The sequence below is a fragment of the Lissotriton helveticus genome, chromosome 12 (genome assembly GCF_964261635.1).
Source record: "Lissotriton helveticus chromosome 12, aLisHel1.1, whole genome shotgun sequence".
Lineage (NCBI taxonomy): Eukaryota > Metazoa > Chordata > Amphibia > Caudata > Salamandridae > Lissotriton > Lissotriton helveticus.
This window is the reverse complement of record NC_136073.1, coordinates 60,597,638-60,623,325: the sequence shown is the minus strand read 5'-3', so window position 1 is coordinate 60,623,325 and position 25,688 is coordinate 60,597,638. Positions and strand designations below refer to the sequence as shown.

The 25,688-nt window shown below is 43.1% G+C and overlaps 1 long non-coding RNA gene across 1 annotated transcript in view; it reads right to left on the bottom strand.

Moving 5' to 3' along the window:
* Nucleotides 1-5,533: 5,533 nt before the first annotated feature.
* The window catches only part of LOC144799367 (uncharacterized), a 30,901-nt gene continuing 10,746 nt past the window's right edge, over nucleotides 5,534-25,688 (bottom strand). Inside the window, exons 2-3 of the long non-coding RNA XR_013603798.1 lie at nucleotides 7,479-7,891; nucleotides 5,534-5,682 (exon numbers count right to left, since the gene is read on the bottom strand). This is a non-coding gene — a long non-coding RNA (uncharacterized LOC144799367). The remainder of the gene's footprint in view (nucleotides 5,683-7,478; nucleotides 7,892-25,688) is intronic.

Sequence of the window (25,688 nt, the reverse complement as noted above, 5' to 3'; positions counted from 1 at the left end):
GCCGGCCCCCGTAACTCAACAATAGAGTTGTGTGTGACCTTGCTCATTAACAGCTCCCACCCAGAGAATGTCTAACTGCTCGAAGCCAGCTGGCTCTGTCGTGGAGCACCGAGAGCAGAGCTCACCTTGAAACAGAAGCCACAATATAATTGGACGATCGAAGGTCATTGTCGCTTCTGTGAGAAAAAACATTCACCTCATGCACAATTTGAAAGGTATATTTAATATACCTTCTTAGATACATAATGGCACCGTCACCGCCCTTGCATTTTAAATCACTTAGAGGGTAAAATGAAAATATATGCGCGCCGCACGGATATTAAAAAAAGTACTGCTGATTCACGAGGCATTTCGCAGTTACAGTGCCATTTCTGTCAGACTGCTTTTCCGGTCTTGAAGTCATTCTTTGTAACAAATCCTTCCCTGCTTTAAGAAATGTGCCCAGAAATTACCGCACATATTATTTTTACTGTAATTAGTTCGAAAAGTAAATTTGCATAGCAGCACCATCTGAACCGAAGCTGCCGTGGTACACGAACCCGCGCGCTTTCCTCACATAAGTTTTAAAATAAAGGCGAGGGCAGAAAGCCTGAGAGGCTGCAGCGAGGCTGGGACTTAACATGTCACTGCTACTGGCCGCCGACGGCCAGTCTGGGCGTCGCCTCGTTGTCAAAGCCATTGATTACACATTACAGCTCTTCGATAACCACACATGGCTTCTACTGGCACATTAGCATATATATAGCGCGTCCTGCTTTCCATACATTTAACGTGCCTGTGTCCTGAACACCGATTAGAAAACAAAGACACCATGAAATGCATTTATCGAAAACAGCAGAAGCACTTGCCACATAGTATGCAGAAAGATAACGCGCTTCTACCTGAATGTGCATTTTCTGTCTGCAGTACCTTCCTTCAAGTTCCCGCCTTCAAGTTCAACTGCCGACTCCCCGACTCCCGCCGTCCTATTCTGAATTGGATTCCCATGGTGCTCGTGACGTCGTCGTCAAGCTCAGGCAGGAAGGCGCAGGCAGCCTCCCTCCCCTCCACCACAGCGCAGCGCTGTGATTGGTGCGGCCGGCTGCCCCAACACCACGTGATTTCTCTGTATGCTGCAGCATACAGAGAACAGGGAGAGTGGGAGGGGTTACTCGAGGGCAGGGGGGAGCGGCTTACCTGCTGGTATTAATACAATTAATACAGTCTGTTTGGACAGCCTGTCAGGCTGCCCAAACAGACAGTATTAACAACAGTGGGAAAGCCACTCCCCCCTGCCCTCGAGTAACGCCCACTCTCTCAACCAGGAACTTAATCTGTTTTCTCGCCGAGCGAGAAGGCAGAAACAAATGGTAGTATTCTACTATTTTCTTCTGCTTTCTCGCACGGCGAGAAAGCAGTGGGGGCGGCGCCCAAACGCCCCTATGGAGGATCCGCCACTGCTGTGCACCCTAAAATATATTGGAAGTACAATCTGTGAACTAATAAACGGATCTTAGAGCATGTACGGGCTACCATCAATAAAGACCTTAGCAATGAAGTAGCGAAACAATAACAAGGAAACAACTGGAAATTATTTACATTTTATGGAATTGAAACCGTTGCTCAACATACGAGGTGGAAATAGAGAAAAGAAAGCTTCGACAGAGTTATTCACGCCAAATACTTGCCCTGCATACATATACACCGTACGGTTTGAATCAAGTTGAAGAACTATATGTACATTTAGAGTGAACAGTTTATATAAGGACGCTTCCAATATAAAATTATTTTTATATCACAACAAATATTTCACTTTTCATTTGTGTTTTCAGTTGCTTATGATTATTCATTAGGAAATGATATCCCTTCGTTTCCAGTATTTTATACTGGAAACGATACATAGACAACATCTTAATGATCTGGCACATTGGAAAAAACCTCAATTTATTTATGGATTGGCTCAATGGCAGAGACCAATGGCTAAAGTTCACATTCACATCAAACAACAGACAGTTGGACTTCCTTGACCTAACAATCTTCATAGAAGCAGGCAAAATGGAAACAAAAACATATACCAAACCAACGGCGAAGAATAGCCTTTTGTCCTATAAAAGCTATCATCCAAAACCCCTACGGGACAACTTGCCATACAGCCAATTTTTGAGGCTTAAGAGAAATTGTAGTAAAGAAAGTGACTACAAGGTACAAGCACAAGAATTGAGTCGCAAACTGAAAGAAAGACTATACACCAACCACAATATCCAAATGTCACAAAAGAGCAAAAAACCAGCCGAGAGAGTGTCTCCTACAATCAAATATAAAAGAGCCTATCCCTGATCTAGTGACATGTGTCACTACGTTCTGTCCAGCCACATGACATACAGAAACTAGTCAATAAGAACGGGCGAATTCACGCTACAGTCAAACACAACTGGCCCAAACCCAGATTTGCGAACAAACGGACAAAAAACCTCAAGGACTTACTGGTCCATACAGGACCACTCAAGACAAAGAAACCAATACAGACAAGGAATGCAAACATTATTCCGGTCACCGGCCACTATCCGTGTGGTACCGGTCTAGTTTGTAAACTTACGAAAAAGTCAAAATCATTACAACTAACTGAGTCCCTAAACTGGACACAACGGCAACATACAAATTGTAATTCTACTCATGTAGTTTATATGATATGTTGCCCATGTGACAAAAAATACATAGGTATGACCTGCAGGAAAATAAAAACGAGGATCGGAGAACATAAGAGCAATATCAAGCTAAAGAAAAACACCACAAAATTATGTTCACATTTCATTGCAGCAGGCCATAATGCTGAAGAATTGAGGTGGACTGTATTAGAAATGCTTACGGACAAGACCATGAATGCAGAGAAGCTACTGTTTGAGAAAGAGCAGAGATGAGTGAACCGCCTACAGACACATGTGACAGGACTAAATGATAATATACCGTGGCATCAATTTGCGAACATCTGGAATATAGAACCAACACCGTTAAGAGACGCTTTACCTATTTAGATCTAAGCGAGTATTAACATCGATACCGCAGCTAAACAAACTCTAGTTTACCATCCAGGAAATTATTCTCTCCCTTTATATACTGATTCTCAATGCGTAACATTGCAACTCTAATTCCGTACATGACTCTCCTAACAAAGCGGCATTAATATTAATATCGCCGCAACAGAATTATAATCTAATGAGCATTAAATGAGGTTTCCCCTCTCTTCCTTTACTGTTATACATCATTAGAAAAGGTATCCCAGTCATAAATATGTGGTTTAAATGCTTCACACTGTGTAACACACAGCCGCTTCGAATTAAATAAAGTTTTCGATTTCCAAATAAGAAGTAAGTAACATAGTCTCCTTTCTATGAAGACGCTTCAAATAGGAAGAAGAAACTGGTCTCTTCTGACCAGGGGCAGAGCCAGCACAAGACGGAAAACTGTTCTCCATGCGGGTGAGAATGGCGCAGACGGCGTCTACAATTTACTGAAGGGTAAGATTTATGCCTCTTACAACTGCGGTTCTCTCCCCAGCTCTGGACCAGAGAATCCCACGCTCCCTGCTGAAGCGAGAGGTTTCCAACAATAAGGTAATACAATATGCTTCTCACAATGAACGTTCCACCATCTAAACAGGGATTGATGCATTACGCACCAGATAACGTAACCAATACCGCGTTTCTCTGAACGCTTGACACACTGTTTAAAATACACCTTTACAGTGAGCGCTCCATAACGCACTATAACTGTGAGCTAAAAGTAATACATGAAGAGGCTAAGATACCTCTATATGAGACTACATAATTACTTACTCTGTATGAGTGGGTGTAAACAATATACTTTCTACAACCACAGTACTAGCGCGATATAACCATCACGCACATGGTCGCAAAATATACAGCCCGTGGCCATTTATCTGAATACATTCGAGGCCAAAATCATACACCTTCTGTAATTTCAGAACCAGTGCGACATAACCTCTGGGCACCTGGTCACACTATATAGAGCCCGTGGCCATTAATTTAAATATAATTGTGAAATTCTTTACCCCAGTTTGCTATACCAACTTGACGAAAGCATATATTTTAACAGAGGGGTAATTTCCATACAGATTAAAACCTCATAACACAGTCAAACCCTGAGATCCGTGTGTATACTTGCATTGAAAAGATTTCGCCTTTGTGTGGCACAGACGTTAGCGGTCCTTAGTGGAACTATCCTTCTGAATATAGTGTTTCATATTAGCACGTTTTTTCTAAAAATCTCAAATTTAATTTTTTGTGTGCTGAACCTGCACCCCCTTATTTGTATGTCATGTTTCTTTTGTTTTTATTGTAGGAAATTTAAACAAGTTAGAAACTAAGTGTTGAGTCCAACACTATTGAAATATTTCACAAGTTGTGTAAGTAACACATTTGTTGTCTGTTGTGTCTGTCCTGACGAATGCTCCGTAGACCCGGCTGGGCGGAATGGAGCAGAAACATGTTGACCTTGTGAACCACTTGTTCTAATGACATTCAGTAACACGATCTCAAATTATACCCACCTTTTTTAATAACAAAACTCTACCCTTTTACATTAAAATTTACTGATGGTGGAGCTTTGCTTTATAAACACTACCTCCCAATTCTTTTATACTCTTTTTGGGGTCTCCCACTATCTCTGGACACTACTACTTAAGCCAGAGGTTGCCTCAGGTTGAGGCTGGCATACAGCACGTTTTTGGACACCCAATGACAATGCCGTAACGCGTTTGTGGGGCGGAGAAACGATATACACCGCACAATTAACATAGCGTTTATGAGGGTGATTCAATTTAACCTACGGTCACGTAGTTACAAGTGTCCATTCTCTCTTTTGATAACTTTGCTTAAGGATTTCACTGCAAGGAAAACCAAAAATGGTAATACCCCACTGGAGGGGGGAATGAAAAACAATAGGAGAATAGTAGTCTACGTATTATTGTTAGAAAGAAGAAACATACCGGGTTGGAGATTGGAATTACCTGAATACTGAGAACTGTAACGAATACAGAAGTAAAAAAAATGTAGGCTACAATAAAAGCCCAATGGAGGGCGAAATAATACTACTATCCAGGGTTTCAAACACATATAGAATGAAATTGTTATGAAATGTTCATGGACACAGTCATAAAAATTGGAATATGAATATAACCATCTCACAATATTGAACCTGAGAATTTATGTAATTGTAAATAATGCATGCAGATATTATATTGTGCAAGATTACTTATTTGCAGTTTTTGAAAACCTACACCTTCCACAATGCTTAGCGGCAGAGGAACAGGAAGTCACATGATATACATTTGTAATTAATTGACCTCAGTGACCCACTAAACTGAACCGTGAACAAGGTCTCAGGGAGACAAACGCTTTGGTGGTTTGTGGCATTTGCTCGTATAAAATTGCAAGCTGGATTAAAATCTGTTCAGCTTCTCCGGGAGTGCACTCCAATTTTTCCTTATGGACAGCCGTTGAGAATGTATATATACACAGCCCTGTGGTTTCCTTTGGAGGGCCTGATTCAATTGCCTTGTTCTTTTCTCATGAAGTTTACTATTAAAAGTTTGAGAACAACACAGAGGTAGGTTCTGGTTTCCAACGGGCAGGCGAAGATAGCTGAATAGAATATTCAGGGTGGCAGCACCAAGCTTCCCAGGATCTTGAATAGAGATCAACAAATTAAATCAAATCAAATACTTTGATGCAATCAGAATTGAATAATCAGTATTTGAAATGGTCAAAGAACACACTGCGTATGCTGCGAGATAGTAGTATACAAATTAAGCCTGCAGCCTATTTGACATCTCCCTCCAAAACATTGTGGCCAGAAATTATTTTCCAGGCATAAAACTAATAGGAGCGGGGGGGATGGGGTTCACATTTTGACAATTAAGTCACAAGAATCAATGCTATTTTATAAAGTAGGGAGACACAAGCTGAGCATCTTTGCTACCCTTTTAGAGCAATTCATTAACACCGTCTGGTAGTAGATGAATAGCTACTCAAAAATCAAAAGGTGGCCAAGGCAATTTGTTTAGAGAGACGTCATAATTACAAGCTATGGTGGTTTAAACTTGGAGTTCCAGGGAGAGGCTACCCTCATCAGATGTACAATGGTGTGTATGTTTTTTAAGTGGGCAAAGCAACTGAAAGGACTTAAGTGTATGCCCAAAGTGTTTTTTTGTTTAATACATGTAGATAAACTCTAGATTTAGTAGGAAGGCGACAACAAGCTTGGGGCATTTAAACGAAGGCCCCAGAGGAGCTTTACAATGGAGTGCTGTTGGGAATGAGGTGTCAAACATGGATGAGGCACACATTGCCCAAGATACAGTATTCCCTGAATGATTGATACACTTGCTCATGGTATGCTGGAGAAGGACAACCTCCTGGGAAACAAGTCATACAACAGGAGAGAGGCCTTACACTGAACACAGGGGAAGAGGATGACATTATAGTAAGTAACTTTTGTTGCAAAATGCAAATCTTCACCAATACCCTATCTGTTTCCTCAATGAGTCAGTGCACTACTCAATTGTACCTTTCACTGACAAATTGTAATTCTTTAGCAGGAGAGTGGGTTATATTCACTAACATGTGTGATAAAGTAAATATCAGAAAAAAACAAAACTTCAGAGATCAGTGCAATGACCGCAAGCTTCACTCACGCATATACAGTATTGGTAGCTGTAATAGTATAAAATAAGCGGACATAGTTCAAGATTTCCTCTCATACAGGACTAGTCCTGATAGCTTCTTTCAGAAAGAGGTGCAGCTGAGGCAGTAGCAGTGCAAGCCTCTCCTTTACAAGGACAGCACTGCAAATAACAAAAACCTCACACAGCTAGATCTGTTTCCCTGAAATGGGCCTAGAGGGTCAATAGGAGTAGTGAAAGAACTAACCCGCAAATGATTGATGTGACTGGAATCACAAGAAATGTTGATGGACCCAAAACCAGATTAACTCTGATGAAAAGGATGGGGAAATTACAAAAGGAGTAGAACAACGTTCAGGTCTCATGTGTCATCCCTAACCTCTTAAGTGTTCGAATCAGTAATTAAGCGTGACGTGCTCTATCAAATCTTAACAAACCAAGACCCATAACAAAGCAACAAGCTGGAGTCTAATCATACACCTATACAGAAAAAAGAAAATATGAAAACTAGGTGCAAACTTGCCATGCCTTGCCCAAAACAACAGGGAAATATGGATTCCTATGTGTAGAATACCATCAGATTCAGAAACAATATAAGAAAGCACACACATATGCAGGTGGATTTACACTACAGATGAATCTATCAAAGGCTGCCACTGTATTGAATATAGTTGGGTTAAATGTGATGTTGTTAGGGCTGAGGAACAATTAGAGATACTATAAAATAACTTGAGGGAGGCAGGAATCCCCTGAAGCAAAAGTGAACTTGTGTGAAATCTTACCTTGTAGGTGCCCTTACCTCAGGGACCTTTCCCTACAGCACTAGGATTTGAGATGAGGTTGACGTGATGGGGGAGCCTGGGCATATGGTGCTTGGTTTTCAATGCCCCAATGCTTCAGGACCGACTGTAGAGGCAAGAATCCAATTGCTCAAGCTCCCTTCAGAAGATAGGAGCACCTCTGCACGATTGGCATATGTCTTGGTGCACTACTGAAAAATGGGTGACAAAGACTCAAAGCTTCCATGGACCAGAGATGTTGCTGGTTGGCAAAATTCCGATCATCTTCTCTGGGTTGCTGTGGAGGCCCCATGTTTAGGTGGTACTGCTGCTGTCCTGATAAGATGTACAAAATGTTGACGCAGCATTGGCTGTGATAGGACCTAAGAGCATCTGGAATTAGATCATCTCCATCCACAGCTGACAGGCCCTGCTGGAAAATATGTACAATAAATTGAAAACTAGATCAACAAAGTCACTATCTTCACTGTCACAGCTTTTTACAGCAACCCCATTTCCCCTCCTACCTCAGAAAGGTCTTTGCATCATCCTCACTTAGATGTAATCCGACATTTGAACTATTAGTATAACACTATCCTTAACCAAATGCTCTTAGACCACTTTCACCAACGGAAATCTTTTGGAATTAACCTTTAACAGAAACACTCCATGCAGCCTTTGACTTCTCGCCATGATGTGCACAATTCTGAGCATCCCTGTAATCTAAATGCAACGACCACATGCAGACACGCATCAGGTCAGTTTCTACATACATGTCCTAAATTCATAGGAAAATTAAGCAACACTGCTTGTTTGTAGCAAATTCAAATGTGTGCAATAATGGTAGATTTAAGCCATACCACACAATGCCAACTATTTAGGGAAGGCAACTTAAGCTGAAAAGGAACCGATTAAGGAGTTGTTCAGTGCAGGGACAATGACATCCTGGTTGAATGTGTACTGGCTCCAGAGCCCCATTGCTAATAGAGAAGTAACCAGTCTTCAATGAACCTGCCAAGAAATCCTTGTATATCGGAGCATTCCCCACAGCATGGTTAATCCGGGGAATAGCACACCCTTCGATATTGTTCATGCCTACTGCTGGCCCAAACATATTCTTGGGCATATGAGCTACCAATCAGTGATGAAAATATCTCGCTCAATATTTTCACTTTTAAAAAGAAATGTCACAGGGATGCTATAGTTCAGAAACAGAACTTTAAAAAAAAATCTGAAAATTAAAAAAAGATAAAATCAAAGGTTACAGGAATGTTCTAGTTCGGTTCACAGTTTACTCACACAAAACCAAAGAAATTCAGCAGTGTTTTACAACTTAAAAAATGGGCAGTTCAGATATGTCAGAAATGCTAACACTCGTAGTACAGAAGAACAATTGTTACTTACCTGTAAACAGGTGGTTCTCCAGTTTTGGTGTCTTTCATAGATTCACATGCTTGAATATTCCCCGTCGTCGAAGTGGGAGTCCCACGGTAAATAAAATAGCAATAATGCTAAATATATATATATATATATATATATATATATATATATATATATATATATATATATATATATATATATATATATATATATATATATATATATATATCAAAACACAAAGAACTGCCCATTTGAGGAGCCTCGGAAGAAAGTTGAATGTCTTTTAATGCAGGGTGTAACAGCGCAGTGCAACAAACAGAGTCTCTCTTCAAATAACACCCAACGCGTTTCGAACTGGAAAGTTCTTGCTCACGGGCTCAGGCAGTGAAAATGGCAAAGTTTAAGTAGGAACGCCCTGATAAGTTCACTAGGCTCCGCCTCCTTGGTGAGTTGCATACTGGGGCCAGTAGTTCCGCTTCGTCAAACCCCAGTGGGTATTGCCATAGACACTGTAATAATCCAATAAAACCTTCGTAGGTAGAGATGATTTCGCATGTTACTGTGCTGTAAATAATTCAGACTGCAACGCATTCTGCCTTCCCACAGCGCTCGGAACTTCAAAGCGCTGAATCTGCTCTAGGTTAGCAGCGGGCTCCTCGCGACCGGACGCGGCCGCCTTTACATCAAAACACAAAGAACTGCCCATTTGAGGAGCCTCGGAAGAAGGTTGAATGTCTTTTAATGCAGGGTGTAACAGCGCAGTGCAACAAACAGAGTCTCTCTTCAAATAACACCCAACGCGTTTCGAACTGGAAAGTTCTTGCTCACGGGCTCAGGCAGTGAAAATGGCAAAGTTTGAGTAGGAACGCCCAGATAAGTTAACTAGGCTCCGCCTCCTTGGTGAGTTGCATACTGGGGCCAGTAGTTCCGCTTCGTCAAACCCCAGTGGGTATTGCCATAGACACTGTAATAATCCAATAAAACCTTCGTAGGTAGAGATGATTTCGCATGTTACTGTGCTGTAAATAATTCAGACTGCAACGCATTCTGCCTTCCCACAGCGCTCGGAACTTCAAAGCGCTGAATCTGCTCTAGGTTAGCAGCGGGCTCCTCGCGACCGGACGCAGCCGCCTTTACATCAAAACACAAAGAACTGCCCATTTGAGGAGCCTCGGAAGAAGGTTGAATGTCTTTTAATGCAGGGTGTACGGCGCATATTAACCCCCCTCAATGGTTCGTGGTTCATGTTTCCCTTGCAGTGAAATGTTAAGGACTTCAACTTCCATTATACGGGACTTCAATTCCCAGAATGCTTTTATGCTGCCCTTTCAATTTCTTACTGGATTCCCCATGTCGATCTTGGCAAGATCGACATGGGGAATCCAGTAAGAAATTGAAAGGGCAGCATAAAAGCATTCTGGGAATTGAAGTCCCGTATAATGGACCACGATCCATTGAGGGGGGTTAATATGAACCTAATTGAAAAGCTGGTACTCAACCCTGCAGTTTGGAGGAGAAAACGGTGATGAAGATTTAAAAAAAACATAAAGACTGAACTGTCCCTATAATATTGGAATAAATTGGACTTGGTCCCTTCTCCATGTCTTTAAAGTTACGTTTTTTAAAATGCCAAACGAACCCTTTGATGCAGCTGATGGCATTTGAGGAAGAGTCATCAGACTCGAAACACGTTATGCCTATAATCTTTTAATAAAACATTTTCAAGTACTGCTGGTGTGGTCTGGGTTACGCTGCGGAGCTGCGCGTGATTTTCTGAGTATAGAGATTATATATATATATATATATATATATATATATATATATATATATATATATGCAGCAAAATCCTCAGACCTCCACACCGACAATGTGGCGAAAGAAGGAAACGGACCCAACGACTTCAGGCAAGATGTTAGATTTCATTACACACCTTTCAAATGACGCGTTTCGAGTACCGTCTACTCTTGTTCACACACCGGTTGATCAGTCAGCCTGTTACTTTTAAATGTTCAATTTCCCTGACCCATCCTACGGGCCACACCTCCTGACGTGTGTCACATGACAGTAAACATAGACATAGAAAAGGTGCAAATTTTGTAAAAGGGAAAGGCAAACGACTTTTCATGTCATAAAAACTGGTTAAAAAACTCAGCCTGAAAAGAAAAATATAACATATGAAACAAATTTCGTTTTCATAATTAATACTTTGTCTAGACAATTAATGATATGTAGATTTCCCAAAATACATTGCACAATTCTCATAAAGAAATTCTCCGCACATATTCTAACTGCTTCAATGCAAAAAACCAACAACGGCTAAACACAGTGCCTAGTGCTGTATCTTTACTGCATAAATGCATTTACCATACGGTATATAAAGTGACTGGTGCTAGTTGGTGTGGAATACCCATCAGATATAAAAAAAATTATAATTCTTGCCCAATCCACTGAATTGTGTGACTTTGAAATAAGTGTGTCATAACACTCCACCAAAATTACCCATGAGCTAATGTCTGAAATATTTATTTAAAATTCAAATTTCATGAATTATATACATCATAAATAGTGAGACCTATTTACAATTTATTTTACAGAAAAACAAAAATATAAGTGCCCTTCAGTATATGTGCATACTGGTGAAAGTATATATATATATATATATATTCACTGAAAAAACCATAGGTTATAGACCATATATAGTTAGGAATTAGCATTTACAAAACCTTGAAAATTCACTGAAAAAACCATAGGTTATAGACCATATATAGTTAGGAATTAGCATTTAAAAAACCTTATTTTACTCACACAAAACCATTGAAATTCCATATATAGTTAGTTGCACTAACTATATATCGCGCACCCGCAATCCACTGCTGATCATGTCACATATTACATCATTCATGACATGGTCAGTGACATCACTGATGACATCACTGATGACATCTCAAATGACATCACTGATGACATCACTGATGACAACATCCAGTGACTGTATTTTTCTGTAAAGTTAAAATATGTCTTGAGTGGATGTATAAGTGTCTGGATGAAGGATTTAGTAGGTGCATGACTGACTGTATGAGTGAGTGATTAAATGTGTCTCACTGAATGCATGGGTTAGTGACTAAACTGTCTTAATTTGTGCATCATTATGTCTGTTGTTCTGTAAACTGCTGCATGTGTTGATCATTAGCTATACGAGAGGCTATATGTGTTATTAATTGGTTGCCCAAGTATTTCTATGGGAGATTGAGTTTGTGTGGGGGTGGCTGGAAGGTGTGTGACTCTATGCATAGATGTGTGAGCAGTTTATTCACTAGGTGTATGAGTTCAAGAGTGCATGTGGAAACAGCTACATGGGCAGTTGACTGTGTGCATGAGTGTATTGATGAGTGAATGGATATCTCAATGCTACATGTCATAGTAAGTACATATGTAAAACACAGTACATGTGAAAGTTGGCATATATAAATAACTGTGCATGAGAGCCACTGAATGAGTGAGTGGTTGTATCGATCATTGTGAACTTGTATCAGGGATTGTATAAGAGAGTAAATATGTGTTAGTATATGTTTCAATAAGTAAGGTGTGTTTAACTGTATAGTTGAAGAAATGGAGGTGAGATTGTTTCTTTGCATGACTGACTGGGTGTGTGAGTAACTCCATGGATGAGTGGCAGTGTGTGAGTGTCTGTTTACACTGAGTGTATCTAAGGTTATATTAGAGTCTGAAGAGGTTTATCGTATTAGCACAAGAATGATGTCAAATGAGATGTCATCAGTGATGTCATCAGTGATGTCATTTGAGATGTCATCAGTGATGTCATCAGTGATGTCACTGACCATGTCATGAATGATGTAATATGTGACATGATCAGCAGTGGATTGCGGGTGCGCGATATATAGTTAGTGCAACTAACTATATATGGAATTTCAATGGTTTTGTGTGAGTAAAATAAGGTTTTTTAAATGCTAATTCCTAACTATATATGGTCTATAACCTATGGTTTTTTCAGTGAATTTTCAAGGTTTTGTAAATGCTAATTCCTAACTATATATGGTCTATAACCTATGGTTTTTTCAGTGAATTTCAATGGTTTTTTAATAGCAAATATCATAAGCTGTCGAATGTCAAGTACGTGGTAAGTAAAAACATTTTCGTGTTTATGCACACTGATCTGCTTTGAATACTGCCCCCCACCCCTCATTTCTATTAGGAGTACTCTCTCTTTGCAGATAGTGAAGGGTAGTTAACGCAGCCCTTTGCCCCCTTTGTAATACGTCGTGCCTGCTTCTCTCTCCATTTGATTGATTGTTCTCTTTGGTTCATTCTCTATTTACAAACAAGCACAGAGTCGCAATACTCTGTTTAGTCTTTGCAGATAGCGAAAAATCGTGTAAAAAAACAAAAGGAATCGAGCAAAATCAGTAGGCCACTAATGGGATCTCTTTTTGACCTCGCTAAAATAGAAACATTAGGAACAACCTGTTGAAAATAGCAATGCGTATGTACATAAGCGGCGTTCATTTGTGTTCACAGTACCCCTTGTTGATTGTTTCAATCGAGCATTGAATTGTTCGAAGTTAATTCTCTTAAGGATCTTCTCTACCTGCAAACGAGGAAGAATAGGAATATTCTCTCTCCCTTTGCAGATAGTGAAGGGTAGGTAACGCAAGCCTTTAACACGTCGTACCTATTTCATTCCTCATTGATTGATTGATTGTCCGAACATTGACTGTTTGGGAATTAGTTCTTTTTGGAGGTATTCCCTGTTTGCATATAAACGTAGGAAAATCTTTGCAAGTAGTGAAAGGGTACGTAATGCGGACCTTTCTCCCCCGTTGTAATCTGTCATGCCTATCTACTCCCCACTGATTGATGCACCTTTTTCACCCGGACCATTTACTAGAGATACGTCATCTGGCCCGACCAGAGAGCACCCCTAGTGAAAAGGACATATGCAATAATAACGAAGTGATCACTGTATCCTGTTAACAGAAACTTTACCATGAAACAACCTGGAAAGAAAAAAATAGGAAAACGAAAATCAGTAGGCCACTGATGAACATGAACATGAACTTTTATTAAACAACAAACAAAGAAACGATAACATAACGTAATGATAAAACCTATTAATGTCCTAGAAACAAGAAAACGTTAAAGTATGCCAGTGGTGAGAGACCAGAAAAACAGTCCGAGAAACCAAATCACCCCTCGCTGTCCCAACTCATGCACTCTGAAAGTTCAAAGTTTTGAGGAGTGCTTGTAACATTGTCTGAAGCCTATTTGCAATTGCTTCATCTTCACTATTCTTAAAGTAAGTGGGGGCTGTTGTGATGCGGTGCCACCCTGAACCGCTTGACGGAGGCCCCCGAGGGACGGTGTCATGTCGCGGACTCGGAGGGGGCGCTTGGCTCCGGCCCCCTCCCCAAGTCGTGTTGCCCTGGTGTGGCCTGAGATCGCCCCCGACATAGGTGGCCGGCTCCCGGGGTCAAGCGGAACTTTTTTCCTTTTGGTGACTCTTCCATTCTTCACCTTGTCCCACAATCCGTTTCACCTAAAGACACGCTGTAGTGGGGCACCCCTTTTCCATTTCATTTGCCATTCAGCCCGCTTTTGCTACACTGTGCCTCTTCCGCTATTCAGCTGTTTACCGCCCGCTCTTTCGACTACAGCGTCTCGCTCACCATGTACTTGAGTTGCTCCCGCTCTTGCGGTGCAGCGATAGGCGGCTGCCACAGGACTCTCAAAATGGCGGCCATCTCTTCAGATTTGGGCGTGGTCCACTAAAATGGGCCTGCGACACCTTGGAACTCGGACGCTTGTCTGCTAGAGCTTGGGCTCCATTCTCGAAAGCGTCCCCTCATCCTTGAAGATTCTACAAAAGTCTTGGGGGCCCCCGACTCCCGCAGGCTTCTGGTGGGGAGCGCCTAGCATGATTGCTCGTGGAATGGCCACGACGGAGCTACGAAATGGTGGTGCTCTCATGCTAACGCCAGCTTCAGTCTGAAACATCCAGAAACACTGTAGACTACCAATTCGATCAGTTCCGGTAGCGCTCCAACGTGACCCGGTAGAGAAGAACTTGCCCTCCCCTCTTTGACTGATGGTTCTTGTTGCCTGTCCCTTCTGTTGTCATTTAACAGAACTATTTAGCCTGCTGAAAGGGGTTGTGTGACGTCCGCTGGTTGGTGGAGACATTTTCACTATATTCTGGACCTGCGTTGTCGCGTAATGCGTCATATGACGCGCCGCGTTAGAAAGTTTAATAAATTATTAAACACAATAAACAATCCTTAAAAAATAAAAAAAAATAAAAAATAATCAACAAAACCAACAATCAATTAACAACAGTATTTGAAAAGTCTATCATTCATTTTTCATTGCAGTACGCTGCCCAGAAAGCTTCCCGGTTCCCGGACCGGGCGCTACCCACGCAAAAAAACAAAAAAAAAATTATTTTTTTTTGCCCCGCGGGGCCGTTTTAAAGCCTCCACATTAAACCTAGGGGGTCAGGGAGGATCTACTATGCCCCCTTATGGTTATTTGCCCCTTTGTTTTGGCCTCCTCTTGTCTCTCGATCCTACCGAGAGACAAGATGGCGGCAGCTACGGACTTTTTGGAATGTTGACAGACGCCAGAGAACCAATCAGCTTCGCTTCACAAAGCTCCGTTGCGCGAAAAGTACGCGTCCTGGAGCGCTGCCCAGTCCGCTGCTACAGATATATATCTTTTTTTAAACGTTAATTTCTCAAAATCCACTGGAGCACATATATTGAGACCTACAAAAGGCACATCGGGCTACCAGTCCCTACAATTTTGCCAAGTTTCGTGCAAATCTATTCAGCCGTTCGGGCTAAAAGTGAGGCTAACCGCCCTATGGAAAAATCAATGTTAAAAACACGTTTTGGGACCCCCCTTTTTTCTCGGCCCCCCCTTGACGAAACCCCCCCAAATTTTCAGGGGCTGCTCAGAAACAAAATGTGCCATTTTCCTGAAAATTTCAGCCAATTCCGTCCACAAACGCCAAAGTTATTAGACATAGAATTTTCAAAAAACCCATAGGGAAAAAATCCTAACTATATATACCTACTGGCGACCGCCAGTAGGTAATATATATATATATATATATATATATATATATATATATATATATATATATATATATATATATATATATATATATATATATATATATGAAACATAATACATAATAAAAGAAGAGGAAATACAACTGAAAACCTCCAAAATGATTCCTACATAGGAATGCATGGTAAAGAGGAAAACTACTTGTTACACGTTAGTGTCATTATGTTAGTCCAAATTACAGCCAATCAGGCGCCAGCACCCTCTAGAACCTTCTCAGAAGCTCAAGCCCTCGGATTTTCGTAGCACCAAAATGACCAAGAGTGCATGAGGAGCAGAGAGCCTCTGAGGGGAGGAGGGTGGGTCGCATGTGAATCTATGAAAGACACCAATACTGGAGAACCACCTGTTTACAGGTAAGTAACAATTGTTCTTCTCCAGTATTAGGGGTGTCTCTCATAGATTCACATGCTTGAATAGAATAGAAAGCAGTAACCTCCGAAAGCTGAGATTGCCAGGCACATATGGAAAAAGCCAAGACAGTAATAATAATACAGTCATGTAAAACATCAGTAGCAATCACAGCAAAAACACCAAGGAGGGGGGAGCAGAGGCTCACCTTATTGAAAAAGATGACGAAGCACTGCCTGTCCCACTGCGGTATCCGCTTCATTGATGGCATCCAAACAGTAGTGTTTGGTGAAGGTGTGCCTGCTGGACCAAGTCGCTGCACGGCAGATCTGATGAAGTGGCACCCCAGCAAACAAGGCGATGGATGAAGACATCGCCCTCGTAGAATGAGCCCTCACTGAAGACTGCAATGGTTTGCCAGCTTGTAGATGACAGAAGGTAATGGCTGAAGTAAGCCAACGGGCAATGGTAGGTTTGGAAACTGGATGCCCCTTACGCGGTCGTCCGTAAGCAATGAACAGTTGATCGGACTTGCGGAAGGAGGCAGTTCTGGCAATGTAAAATTTAAGGCATCTTTTGATGTCCAAAGAATGCAAGCGCTGCTCCGCCGGAGACCTTGGGTCCGGAAAGAAAGTTCTTAGGAACACAGGGTCATTTAGATGAAAATCCGTAGGCACTTTAGGTAGGAAAGAAGGGTTGGTGCGGAGCGCCACTCCGTTAGTTTTGAACTGGAGATAAGGCGGCTGGACAGTAAAAGCGTGAAGGTCGCTCACGCGACGAGAAGAAGTCAATGCCAAAAGCAGCGCAAACTTCCAGTTGAGGAATTTGATATCAGCCTTGTCGATAGGCTCAAATGGTGACTTCATAAGTTGAGAGAGGACAACATTGAGGTGTCAAGATGGAGGAGGGCGCCGAACAGGTGGGAATTTTCGGAAAAGCCCTTTGAAGAATTGACATATGATTCTGGACGAACAGAGGGAAGAAGAGCCATCGTGTCGAAAACGAGAGATTGCAGCTAGGAAACCCCTCAAGGTAGCATGTGAAAGCCCTGACTGAGCAAGACTTAAGAAGAACGGAAGAAGCTGTTCCAGAGTGGAATGGATGGGGTGGACATTCGCTGCCACGCACCAATGACAGAACCTCTTCCACTTGAGTTTGTAAGTTTTGATGGTAGACTGAGCCCTAGCATGAGCAATGATGTCCCTGCATTCCTGAGAGATGTTCAAATCTGCGAATTCAAGGTGCTCAGGTTCCATGCCGACAATTGTAGCGTGGAGGGGTCCGGATGGCACACTTGGCCCCTGTCCTTCGTTAGGAGGTCTGGACGTGGACGCAGAGGAATGGGCTTGCACTGGGAGAACAGAAGTAATTCCGAAAACCATGCCTGTCTGGGCCAACGAGGTGCGATCAATAGGATGTGGCAGGGCTGTCTCCGCATTTTCCACAGCACCCGCGTTACTAATGGGATCGGCGGAAAAGCGTAAGCGAATAGATCGCACCAATTGATCAAAAGGGCATTCCCGCACGACCCGGGGTGGGGATGCCAACTTGCGTAAGACGGGCATTTTCGATTCTCTGGTGTCGCAAAGGAGGTCTAGAGGTGGGCGACCTCATCGGCGGAACACAAAATCCAGAGTCGGCTGGTGCAGTTCCCATTCGTGTGTTGAGGAAGTGGACCTGCTCAGAGAGTCCGCCAGGATGTTGGACACGCACGGCAGATGGACAGCTGTAAAGGTGATCTGATGACGGAGAGCCCAATCCCAGATCGACTGGGCTAAGCGAGACAGATGAGGAGACTTGGTCCCTCCCTGTTTGTTCACGTAGTGCATGCTGGTGGTATTGTCCGTTTGGATAAGCACTGACTCTCCGTGAACTACAGGAAGGAATGACTTGAGCGCTAGGAAGATCGCCATCAATTCCAGCCTGTTGATATGCCACGTGCGTTGGGGCGGAGTCCACTTTCCTTTGATGGATAGGCCTTGGAGATGAGCGCCCCACCCCTCCAGAGAGGCGTCCGTCGTGAGCGTGAGATCTGGTGTGTGAACGAGGAACGACGTTCCCGTCTCCAGATTGGTGGGCTGCGCCCACCAAAGCAAGCTCTTTCTCATGCGGGCTGTGACAGCAACTAGGTCGTTGAAGGACCCGGAGACCTGACGCCACTGTAAGTCCAGTTCCTCTTGGATGGGACGGGTTCGCAATCTGCAATTTGGGATCAATGCGATATAAGATGATGCCATCCCCAAGAATGACTTTAACGTCCGAACAGAAACGGACTGTCTTTTTCGAATGAGGGAGACTAGAGGAAGGATCTTCTGTCACCGTTCGTGCGAGACGAACGCTTTTGAAAGTTTTGTGTCTAAGATCGCTCCTAAGAAATTTCTGGTTTGCAGAGGCACAAACTGTGACTTTGACGTTGATGGTCAACCCCAGTGACTGAAACACTTGTTGGCAAAGACGGGTGTCCTGACATAGTTGATGGTGGGATTGAGACTTGAGGAGACAATCGTCCAAATATGGAAAGATTTGAACTCCTTGGAGATGCAGGTGAGCCACCACAGGGGCCAGTACCTTCGTGAACACACAAGGAGCTGATCGCAGCCCGAAGGGCAAGACCTTGAACTGATAGTGCATTTGTCCCACCTTGAAACGCAGGTACTGACGATGTTGTTGGATAATTGGGACATGAAAGTACGCGTCTTGAAGGTCTACGGTGGTCATAAAATCCTCGCTGGATAGAAGACGCAGGATTTCCAGCAATGTCAGCATGCGGAAGGATTGGCACTTTAGGAATTGGTTGAGAGCCCTCAAATCCAGAATGGGTCACCAATCTCCGGTCTTCTTGAGTATGAGGAAGAATCGAGAGTAAAACCCCTCTCCCCTTTGATGTTTCGGGACCACTTCGACTGCACCCTTTAAAACAAGAAGACGGACTTGATGGTAAAGCTCCTCGAGGTATAGAGGAGGCGGGCCAAAAGGTGGGGTACGAGGAGGAATCTCTATGAACTCTAAGGTGTGACCCCGCCGTACAATGTCCAAAACCCAGCGGTCCGAGGTAATGGAGGACCACTGAGAATAAAACAGAGATTCGACCTCCAACAGTTTGGGGATGACAAAAGTCATTGGCGCTTAGGAGTGGATCCGCGATAGGAGGACTTTCCCCTATAGGGTCTGGAGGGCTGCTGATGATTCTGCTGAGTGAAAGCGTAACGTTGGTTGCCCTGATTGTAGGAGCGGTACTGTTGCCCTCCTCGAAAATTGGTAGAAGTGCCGCGTCCGCGTGCACCTCGAAAGGACTGCTTCCGTAATTGCAACGTGCCCAAAGACTTAAACGTATCGGTGTCCTTCTTAATGGACTCCAGGACGTCATCCATGTGAGATCCGAAGAGCGACTCACCATCATACGGCATATCGAGTATCTTGGATTGGACTTCCTGCCGGAAGGTGGTGGATTTTAACCAACCCTGGCGTCGTAGGGCAGCTGCACTTGCAAGCAGATGGAACCCTGTATTAGCAATATCGACTGCACAGTCGATCATTTCCTCCGACGCTCTCTGCCCATCATGAAGAATCTGCTGAGCGTCCGCCCTGGAAGCATCAGGTATGAGATCCATCAAAGCAGATATGTCCGACCGGTATGTAACCTTTACAACGCAACTTTTACCACGCAAACTATTACAACGCATTGCTCTGGGGGGCGCTCTAGGATAGGGAATAGGTTAATTTACTATCCAATAACCTTCCCTACTATCCACGGGGACTGGAGTTGGAATAGTAAATTAAACTATTCACTATCCAGCACCCCAAAGCGCTATGCGTTGTAATGGTATGCGTGGTAAAAACCGCGTTGTAAAGGTAGGCGTTGTAAAAGTATGCGTTGTAACGTCATACATCCTGTCCGACCACATCTGCCGGTCATAGCGTCCCAAAATGGCCAAGGCATTGGCCACTCGGACAGAAGTGGTAGCCAGGGTTGAAAACTTGCGGCCAATAGCGTCTAGGCGTCGACCCTCTTTATCTGGAGGTGCGGTGATTGGAGACGCTGGGTTCCGGGCTCGACGCTGTGCAGCTTGAGTGACTACTGAGTCCGGTTTAGGGTGAGAAATCAAGCAAGCCGGAGAACCAGTTGGTGCCTTGTATTTTTTCTCAAGGTGCGGTATTTGAGCAGGCAACGAATTTGGAGCTTGCATGAGTTTTATCCCCTCTTTCCACACAAAGTCGATGATTGGAATCGTGTGGACCTGCTTATAAGGCTTGTCTTTAAAATTATAGAGGAGACAGTCCTCCTCATGTTGTGACCTAGGTAGCTTGAAACGCTGAGCCGCTTTATCCATTAGTAGATGAAAACTGGCGATATCTACAGGAGGTGATTTGCCAGAGTTTCCTGGCTGTGGAGAGGGCGTCTGCGCTCTGTAATCGTCCCATTCCACCATATCCTGGTCGCCTGCATCATCGTCCGAATTGTCAAGGGCCTCTCCATCCTCACGTTCTGGGACTGCCTCATCATCTGCATCCTGCGGATAAACCGTAGTATGGATTCTGATTGACGTCTGAACCTGAGACGACGTTGTGGGTGGTAACGTTGGCGGAAGAGACGGTGGAGGCAACACAACGGCAGCAGGAGATGGCACAGGAGCATCTTGCGGCGTGGCTGGGAAACGACGGTTATAATCATCCAGCATATGTTGGAGATCAAGGTTAATGGTATCGTAGCCATAGGCACCTGGACCAGTTGTTCCTCCTGGTGAGAGTCTTGGTCTCCGCCATCATCGTCAGTGTCAGACTCGTGACATTTGATAATCAAATCAGAGGGACTACGGGCTGCCCCAAACATGTCACCTTTAGATTTTCTGAGTCAGTGTCATGCTCAGAGGTAGTGGCAAACATTGGAGAAGGTGGTTGCGGCTCTGGAGCAGAGATCTGTTGGCACGGAGCCTTATTGCGATGATGGGATGTAGCAGTAGGTGATCCTGAAGTCTTCAAAGGCACTAATGGCAATGAGGCAAAGGAAGCCGATGCCACCGTCGACGCTATCGTGGACGGAGCTGATTTGGCTGTTGAAGATAATTTTGAAGAACTCATCGTCGACGGTATGGCCGTCGACGTAGTCGTCGTCAGGGCCATTGTCGACGGGCGATCCATCGTAGACGAAACCGTCGACGGTACAGTCGCAGACGGTGCAGTCGTCGACGCAGGCAGAACCTCCGTAGACTGAGTCCTCGTCAACGGGCTTTGGTTGACGGAGTCTTCGTCGATGAGACCTTGGTCGACAGAGCCATCGATGATGAAGATTTCTTTGAGACTTTCGTCGACGAGGATTCTTTCTTCTTCGTCGACAAGGTGATGGGAATCGTCGACGGGACAGGCTTAGTTGGCAATGAAACTCTCGTCGACGTGAAGGCTGTCGACGAGACCATCGTCGACGAAGTAAAGGCTGATGTCGTCGTCAGCGTCGTTGTCGATGAAGCAGACATAGCGGTTCTCGTCGTCGGAACGCTCGTAGACGCTCCCGTCGACGACGGAACTCTAAGAGGCATGGAAACACCCCGAGAGGCAGTAGAAGACGCCCGAGAGCCAGGTCTCGTGGGCGTAGTGGTAGGAGACACCACAGAAGCCAGAGGCAGGGCCAATTTCTTCTTTTTGAGGAAAGGAGATGGCAAATCCTGTACACTACCACGCTTAGAGGCTGCTGAAGAAGGACCAGATTGAAAACTTTCAGCATCTGACAGGGCAGAATCCTTGTCCTTTAGACGTTGAAGCCAAAGGAGAAGACGGCCTTCTCTGTCCTTGAGAGTCTTAGTAGAAAAAGTTCTACAGAACTTGCAGCTGCCAGCCTCATGATCCGGGTATAAACAATAGATACACTTCTGGTGGGGGTCCTTCTCAAAAAGGCGCAGCTTCCCACAAGAAGAGCAAGGTCTGAATAAAGACTTCTTACTTGACATGTTTAATAAACTGGAAGTAGTAGATTTGAGGTGAAGAACTGAGCAGAGCTCAGGGAGACTCCCTTCACACGACGTGCGGTAGAAAATCTGAGGGCTTGAGCTACTGAGGAGAAGGTTCTAGAGGGTGCTGGCGCCCGATTGGCTGTAATTTGGACTAACATAATGACACTAACGTGTTACAAGTAGTTTTTCTCTTTACCATGCATTCCTATGTAGGAATCATTGTGGAGGTTTTCAGTTGTATTTCCTATTCTTTTATTATGTTTCATATATATATATATATATATATATATATATATATATATATATATATATATTATTGCCATTTTATTTACCTTGGGACTCCCACTTCGACGACGGGGAATATTCAAGCATGTGAATCTATGAAAGACACCTCTAATACTGGAGAAATAATAGTAATTTAACTTAAGCAGTGGTTCAGTAATATATAGGGTGATGTGGTGCCTAAAGAGGATATGACTGTTAGATTAATTACTACCTATAGTAGTTATGAGAAAAAGATTAATAATAATATTCTCAAGTCTAACTGGCCTATCCTGAAGACGGATATTACCTTGGCACCACTATTGAGCGAGGTCCCCTGCATCACTTTCAGGAGGGCACCCTCTAAGAGGGATGTTCTGGTTAAGACCAGTCCGGAGTAGTTAAATCTTCAAAACAGGCTTTTTTTAAATGCAGTTCCTGCAGAGCCTGTAAGTTTGGAATTAACACTAGGGAGTACAATGATGCTTTTTGTCAAGATGTTATTAAGAATAAAAGGTATGTTCACCTGTAAAACAGATTATGCTGTTTATGTTTTAAAGTGTACTTGCAATCTACATTGGGAGCACTAAGCTCCAAGTTAACAACCGCATCTTGCAACATCTGAGAGCAATTGTTAACTCCGATCCCAGCTACCCTGTGGTGCGTCATTTTAGATTAGTGCATCAGAATAATCTCAAGGATTGGTTTTATTTTGTTACTGATGCAGTCCAAAGTTCTAAGAGGGGTGGGGATAGGGAGCGTAACCTTAGAAAATTGGAGAGCCATTACATTCTACTTCTTGATACCAAGATTCCGAATGGTCTTAACACAGGGAAAGAATTATATAACTTTTTATGTATATTTATCTAATATTTATATTTAGTAATCGGATTTCTGTAACTACATTCTTTTTCTTTGGGGGCAGGCTTGCTCCCTTAAAACTAACTTACGTAATTTGTTCTATAGTTCCACTTGAAATTGCTGCTATCCATTAATGAATTTTAAGCTCCGTTTTTGTACTAATGAATTTTATCTGTGTCCTTTTTATCCATGTTCTCATCAGATTTTAACTCGTTTTTCTAGTGATTCTAGTTTTACTATTTTTTTTATCTGGTGGAGATAAGGTAAGAGGTCCTGATGGCTATTTATTGGGCAAAAATTGGCTTGTGGCACTTTATATATACAAATGGAGATTTGAGCCCTTTTTGATGCGAGAACACTGGGCATTTCATTTATGTATTTATACATAAACTCATTGTTTTTTCATATGTTGGCAACTCCTTTTGTTTGCACCATTTATTAACCGGGGTTCTACTTTAATCTTTTGATTATGTATATTGATTTTCATTAAGCACTTGCACTTTATTGATGGTTCAGGCATCTGCTATTATGATATTTGAGGGTATCTATCTTGGACTCAACAATTGATTTTAATTGCACTTTTGCACGTTATTGTTTGCACATTTCCCTCTCTTCAGCATGTATTTGTAGACTTTATATATAGCAAATACATTTTCCCCTCTAGGTTTGATTTAATTCAGACACTTGACCTGGATTACTGTTTATGATTATAGCTTTTACTATTAGTATATATTATATTGAATATTTATTTGTAAATTGCCTATTCATTGACGTTACACCTTTTATCATTGCTGATGGGAGCTTTAACTGGACTTGAGGGGTCTTCACTAGGGATAGTATGTCTTTATTGTCCATGCTTAGCTGGGAGGAGGGTGTGTAGACTTTTTGCACTTAAACTCGCTGGTTTCTGTATGCATCATGTGATCAAGAGCAGGTTCCCACCGGTCGAAACGAGTCATGCTGCCAGGAATGGAGGAATAAAGCACTTCTCACCTTACCCTGCACTCGAGTGGGCTGTACCTGTTGTCCATGGATTTTCTCAACTTCAGGAGTTTCGAATATATATATATATATATATATATATATATATATATATATATATATATATATATATACATACATATATACACATACACATACATACACACACACACACACACACACACACAGCGCCACTCTCCTCCCAAAAGACTTCAGTCAGGAAGAAAGGAGCACTCGCAGGGGCTGTTCACCAGATTTTATTTACCGTAAACTAGCACAAAACAAACAGACACGTTTCGGTATAGACCTTCTATGTCTACCGAAGCGCCGTAACTCTGAGATCCATGTCCAATCTTAACTATAGTTTCCAGATGTAGCCTACGTAATAAAAGAACCAAAAAGGTGGCCCCACACCCACTTCTCCCAGCATAGTCCACAATTTGTCATGATTAACACAATCAAACGTACCAATGAAGTCCATGAAAGCAGGATGTACAGAGCACTTCCTGGACTAGTGAACTTGCTCCCCAATATCTTGACCGCTGAATATATTAAAGATATGGGCCTATAGCACCCTGGATCATTTTAACCCCTATTTTAAACACAGGAAGATGGCCATTAACTCCAGCCTGTTGATGTGCCAGGAGCGTTGAGACTGAGTCCACTTGCCTTTTATTGACAGCCCTTGAAGGTGTGCGTCCCAACATTCCAAGGAGGCATCCGTCGTCAGAATGAGTTCCGGAGCGGTGGTGAGGAAAGAAGTCCTGGCAGCCACGTTGGACGACTGCGCCCATCACTGGAGAGCCGACCTCATCCGAGCGGTCACAAGGACCAGATTGTTGAAAGAGCCTGTGACCTGACGCCACTAAAGGTCCAATTCTTCCTGAATGGGGCGTCTCTTGAGCCTACAAATTTGGTAACAGAGAGATGCACGAGGACTCCATCCCCAGAAACGACTTCAATATACGAACGGAAATGGACTCTTTTGAACAAATTAGAGCCACCAAGCGTAGAATCCGCAGCGGACGCTCATGAGACACGAATGCTTTGGCTAGTGACGTATCCAGAGTGGCGCCTAGAAAGGTCCTGCAGGGAGATGGGTCTACCTGAGACTTCTTGGTATTGATGGAAAAACCGAGTGAGTGAAATAAGGTCGGACAGAGTTGAGTGTCTCGAGACAGCTGGCTGCGAGACTGCAACTTGAGACAATCGTCTAGGTATGGAAAAATGTGAACGCCCTGTAGACGTAGGTAAGCCACCACTGGAGCCAAGACCTTTGTGAAGACACAAGAGGCGGAGCGCAGGCCA